This window comes from Hippichthys cyanospilos, chromosome 12 (assembly GCF_059441005.1).
Source record: "Hippichthys cyanospilos isolate Australia breed blue-spotted pipefish chromosome 12, RoL_Hcya_1.0, whole genome shotgun sequence".
In the NCBI taxonomy this organism is placed as follows: Eukaryota; Metazoa; Chordata; class Actinopteri; order Syngnathiformes; family Syngnathidae; genus Hippichthys; species Hippichthys cyanospilos.
This window is the reverse complement of record NC_142380.1, coordinates 17,367,501-17,373,698: the sequence shown is the minus strand read 5'-3', so window position 1 is coordinate 17,373,698 and position 6,198 is coordinate 17,367,501. Positions and strand designations below refer to the sequence as shown.

Below are 6,198 nucleotides of genomic sequence, written 5' to 3'. Positions count from 1 at the left end.
GGCCAGGCCGCCCTCCACACACACACCCCAACTCTGTGTCAGGCTCCTTTATCCTTCTTTTTCTGGCATACTGGCCTTCATCTTTCACTCCACTTTCTCATCTTCCTCCCTCGTCTTATCTACTTCTCTTTCCATCCTTCCCTGTCCTTTCTTTCTTCAGTGCTGTTTTACCTCTTTTCTCTCCTCATACGCTCATCCCTTGTATGCAATTTCCAACCAATCACCGTTTGGTGTGGGCGCGGCTTCACGCGAGCAGGATGGACGGTTATTACAGGGAGGAATAGGGGAGAGAAAGAGCGAAATCGGAAAGATGAGCTGTGGCATCAAGCGGCGCCTTTTTGAGCATTCTTTTTTTTCTTTTTTGATGATCTTTCCGGGAATTAACGCTTGATGACGACTTTGTAGCAAATAGACAGAGATGGTGAGTGTCACATAAAATGTAATTGGAGTATGAAGGCGAGGTTGGGCAGTTATTGACTAAGTGGTCCGCATTATGAGCAGGTGTGCTGTAATGCCTCAACAAGGAGCTAAATTGGACCGAAGATCGAAGTAAGGAAAGATTTCCTTCTGTGGATCATTTCTCTGCTACTAAACCGAAGCAAACTTTATCAGCATTTGAACTTGTTTGTGCTTCGGATCGCGGATTATACAGACAAAAATAATAAGTAGTTCGGCGTGAGAAATATTCCACGCACACCACGTGTTTTTGTGAAATGTTTTATTTTTTTCAACAATGAGCGGATATGTACAAGTAACGATTAATTTGTCCCGGGAGCGAAGCGACAAGTGAGCGGGACAGAGAAAGGAAGAGGACATAAAGCGGAAAACCGCGAAGACGAAGCGGAGTCGGTGGCGTCTAAGCTGCCGTCTCATAGTTCTGGCATATTTACATCTTTACATCCGAGCCTTCAGAACACAAATCTGGACGTGCACTGGGAGGACCTGCGTTCACAACCTAGGTGAGATGTATTTTTTTTTTTAGTTATAATGTCGAAGCAAGCTGCGGTGTGGTGACGGTGCGCATTTTTACGCACCGGATTTATGCATTGCATCCGCAACCATACATTACGAACCTGTACATTTGCTAAGGGTGTGTGAGAGGACTGTATTTGAATTTTAATGTACTGAAGATGGCAGTCTCCTTTGCCCTCTACCGCAAATAGGAGCTGGGTTTACGCATGCCTCGGTCAGGTAACGCTCACAAGTCCGAGTAGTTCGCATTAGTTTCTCCACTTCGCAATTTCATTTTGCACCGACTCATTTAAATGCTTTGATCTCAGTGTGGTGATCAAACAAACCCTTTTTGTTGTGCGTGTGCTCAGGAGCATAACCTAAAGTCGTACTGTGCGTTTTGGATCTATTTCCATAAACAATTTTGTTTCTCTTCATCACTAAATGCTTCGTTCCGTCTCTTTTTACAGTTATTCGGAATAGCAATGTGCAAAAACGTATACAATCATCTGAAGGTTCTTAAGTGCAACATATCGAACCACTTGGTAGGGATACCCGTTGAGCAAAGTTACATACCTCTTTTTATAATGGATATGAAAGAAACCAGGGAAATAACTGCGTAGGATCTTCAAAGAGCAAGCGTGTAGGAATAAGGTTAAACCCAAGCAAATGGAAGCAGACACAATTGGAAGGAGTTCATAAGAATCTCCAAAAAGTACTCCCTACATCAAACGGCAAACAAGCAGTAATCAAAACGCTGTCTAGCAAAAATACAAAACAATTGCTATGCAAAGTAACAAAAATGAGAAACACAGCACCACGCGCGGCATTGATCAGGGGCTGACTGAAAAAAAAAAAAAAAAAAACTTAATACAAACAGACTCAGCTGGCAACAAGGCACACCTGGACATAACACAAAAGGCTGGAGAAGGCTGATTGGTTGACACAAAAACAGCAGGCCTGACAACAGCTGGACAGATACTGTATCATAAGGAAGACTGGAAAAATAGCCAAACAAACCAATATTATGCTGAAGCAAAAATCAAAAGTCATAACACATCGATCAATGAAACAAGGCTCTGGCAATATGGCCTAGATTCTCACGATATACCGTAAATTTCAATCTGTTCATATTATTTGCGTATATACAATATGAAATTGAGTTTTGAAAACATTTTCATCATAGTAATAAATGATTCATTTTGGAATATTATATTTGTTAAGCCTTATGAAGAAACTTTTTTTTAAATCAACATTTTAATCAGCATAATATTTGCTAAGAAAATCTCAGATCAGTCTAATGTTAGCACTCTCTGGTGCAGAATTGTGCAAAGAAACAAATGTATACTGGATTAATAAAACATTACAAATTTCTAAATGAATGGCATATGTGATGTCATCCAGTATCATTTTCAAACTTCTTCTGGTGGCAATGTAATTTCAAACACACCAAATTAAATGTCAAAATGTGAACTTTTGTAAAAAGCAGCAAGAAACATAAAAATCTGATTAAATCTACCTGTACCTGAAAAATTGAACTTTTCATAAGGGGAAAATGTATTTTTTATTGACATCTGAAAATCTAATCAAAAGAAGCACCTTAATCTCAGGTCAAAACAGAATACCCTTGTCGTTTCTCAATATATGTCTCAAAAACTTCACATATTAATGTACTTGGCCATGCTGATTCAGACTTCTCAAAATACTCATTAAAATGCCCTAATTAACATATATTGACAATATTTACCTTTCTTAAAACTAGCATTAGAATGATCTTTTTCTAAAAGGAAAATAAACAAAAATCAGTAATTAAACATTTAACTGTATACAACTATAATGTGTTTAGAAATAAATTCAGGAAATTTATAAACAGAGACGTTATTTCTCAGGAACTACTGGATGAATTTGGCTGAAACTTGTTTGGCACCTACTGAGTGCAACTATACTGTAAAGCTTGGTGCTACACAGTTAATTCAATCTGATGCTATGTTTCCCAAATTGTAAGATGCCTTCACTAAGCTTGTCTTTGGTAACCTTCGCAATAATCATGGGAATTTTCACAAACGGTTGAAAAATATTATTTGGTGTTATTGGGTTGTCATTCCCATGTAAAATGATATAATTTTTCAAAAGATGGCTCAACCAACACTTTGGGAAACATCTCATTCATTGCAGAGAGGCTACATTTTCCATCAACTTGCACCTTGTTGTACGGATGCTCAGAGCTAAAATCAATTCCTTAAATTTTGTATCCTACTTTGTGAACCCATTCTTCAATGAACAAGTTTTAGACATGCAAGATGGTGGCTCCTTGTCACATGGGTAATTGTTTCAGTATTTTTTTTCTTCTGGTCACTTCTTAAGTGGTCTGCCATTTTACTGTACACAGTTGCTTATTCTCAGCTGTTATGTTCTTCCAGCCATACCTATTTGATAAGTGCACTCAATCACCCAAGCAGTTCTTTCTGTTTTGTGACTGTTTAGCTGTATGCTAGGAGTTTGGCACACGTTGGCCATCTTTCTGTGACTCTTATTTTCTTTGTGACTCATGCTGTTTAGGTAGAAGGGGCAAACTAAAGTTTCTCTGTATCATGTTTAGCTCGGTTGCTATCCATCTGCATCTTGTAGGTTAACTGGTCTCTGCAGGATTGTGTGCAGCACAAGCATTCCCAAAAATGAACAGTGGACAACAGTGATGTGATGGTGTAGTGACCAAAAAAAAAAACTTTCTCCCACTAAAGTCTTTGTCCATTTTCTCTTGGCGTTGACCTTACATTTTGGCCATTTTTGTCATTCTAACAGTAAGCATTGTAAGGGAATACAAACGTGCATTACTGGTACGTTCAAAAGCCTACTTACGTTGAATATATGGTTTACAATGCACACTTATCGATAAGGGTCAGAAAACAAGTCAAATTCAAGTTATACAGTAATGTATAGCAGCTTTATAACGGCTTTCTTTGTCAGGGACTGGCAAGTACTTCTCACTACGCATGGAACAACATCAAATTCTTTTTTTTTTTTTTTTTTTTAACCCTTTACTGTGGACATTGGCGGCTTTTGGCTAATAGTCTAAAGAGGCAAAGCAGTTGAAAGCGTCCATAACAGCCATTGCTTAAACTCTAACATACCCCTAAATTTCTCTAAAATTCTGAAAATTCTTGCCTGATTAGGACTTAAAAATAGAAAAAAATTGTGCCTGATAAAGGTTGTCGTTGCTATAAATGGCCGCTGTACCCAGTCAAGGGTTAAACAAAATAAATATTACAGCTTATGTTGCAATTACAAACATTTATCATCCTCAATTAAAATAAATGTGTATATAAAATCAAAACAAAATTTAACTCAACAAAATGGGTTAAAGGTATACATGAGTTCTTTCTGATTGAAAACATCCAATTTAAACTGACATATGGGCACTTAGTATAGAACAACTATAAATCTACTGCACAACAGTATTAAAAAAAAAAATGAAACTACCATCACTCAACAATAGTTTATTTCAAATCAACCATTCAACTACTACGTGTATACTGTGTATATATATATATATATATATATATATATATATATATATATATATATATATATGTATATGTATATATGTGTATATGTATATATGTGTATATATGTATATGTATATATGTGTATATATGTATATGTATATATGTGTATATATGTATATATATATATATATATATATATATATATATATATATATATATATATATATATATATATATATATATGTGTATATGTATATATGTACAGTATATATATATGTATATGTGTGTGTGTGTATATCTATCGATAAAACCTTGTTCGTTTGCGCACTACTAGCTCTTAGTGTAGCATAGTGAAAACTGCCTACTGTTTTTTGGGGGGGGGGTAGATTTTTCACTTTGTTGAACCACACTCAAGCAGGCAAAAGGGCTTGCGTCCTACCTCAAGCAATAGAATATAAAATGCCCTGTGAATGTGATATGAGATAACATGTTAGCCATGTTACCCGCTGTATTTAGCCACAGGAGCAAAATTATATTGATATTTAAGCCCACAAAGCAGGACATTGACAATGGGATTGACTGCTACAGCAAAGGAGGACTCGTGTATGATACGGCACAGTTAAGGCAGACAACGCGAAAGGGGACAAAAAAACGTACCTGAATTTAATCCTTAAAGATTATTTCCCAATTTGAGCGTATGCTTCAAGATGTCTGACATGCAGCCAGCTGTAGTGGGCTGCCGCTGACACTTCCACCATTACAGTAAGCCCTCCTTTCCCACGATTCCCCACGGTTTACAGACAATGGTGCATTGCTGCCACCCACCAGCAGTTTTGCCTCATTCCTGCTTTTCAAGCACTTGGAATATAAAGAGCAGCCCCAGACCCTTCTCTACTCATGTCAATGAAAAACGACAAAGCATGTTCTTGGCACCGAATGTGTCGCTTCTAATGAATTACTTAAATCGTTCTTGGCATAACATTTACTTTCTGACTGCATGTTTCAATGCCCGTGAGAGTGAAACGTTTCTAAATGAGTTTAGTACGGAATCCATTGACTGTTGTAGCTCTGACAGAAACAGACTTAACACCTTAGGTGCAAACCATACAGCAACGATACAGAGCCAGGCCCATTACCAGTGTGTCCCTTCTTGAATCTCCTTTATATATTCCTTTGTGTTTTGTACCAGAAATCCCCTTAATTATAATGGTGGGAGCAGTTAAAAATTCAAAAAAAGAGTCTGAAACTATATTAATGGCCACCCCCACCTACAGTATCTTGTATAATGTGTCTACTGTTTTTTTCATATTTGTAATTCTGCTGGTATGTTTTGTTTAAAGCACTTTACATAATGACTGTATGTGTGCGTGGGTATGTGTTTGACACACGTATGACAAAATACAGAAATAAATTAGATCAATTACCAGGTATGAATGTATGCAAAATAATTAAAAGTATTGGAAATACTATATGTCGTTCCATAACACTATGATTGTTCTAAAATAAAACGTTCTGAATTTTAAAATGTATTGTTCCCAAAACTAATCAATCCAGATTGTGTTTTATACCAGATGAAGCAGGATTTTTATAAGTGCAAATGTCTTGGAAAACGTCCCCCCTGATTGACAGCTGGTCCGTGCATGTTTTTTGTCAATGGTTTGCACCGAAAAATGCACCGCTTTTTTATGTGCTGTGCTAATTGTTACTGCAAAATAAACATTACTATATCAACTAATCTATG

The 6,198-nt window shown here is 36.8% G+C and overlaps 1 protein-coding gene across 3 annotated transcripts in view; it reads left to right on the top strand.

Moving 5' to 3' along the window:
- Positions 1-302: 302 nt before the first annotated feature.
- The window catches only part of brinp2 (BMP/retinoic acid inducible neural specific 2), a 178,212-nt gene continuing 172,316 nt past the window's right edge, over positions 303-6,198 (top strand). The window contains exons 1-2 of one of the 3 annotated variants that reach the window (XM_088429913.1): positions 312-421; positions 781-959. The gene's annotated coding sequence lies outside the window, so the exon portion shown is untranslated. Of the gene's footprint in view, positions 960-6,198 lie in introns of all 3 variants that reach the window. The other 2 variants (XM_088429912.1, XM_088429914.1) reach the window with 2 other exon arrangements.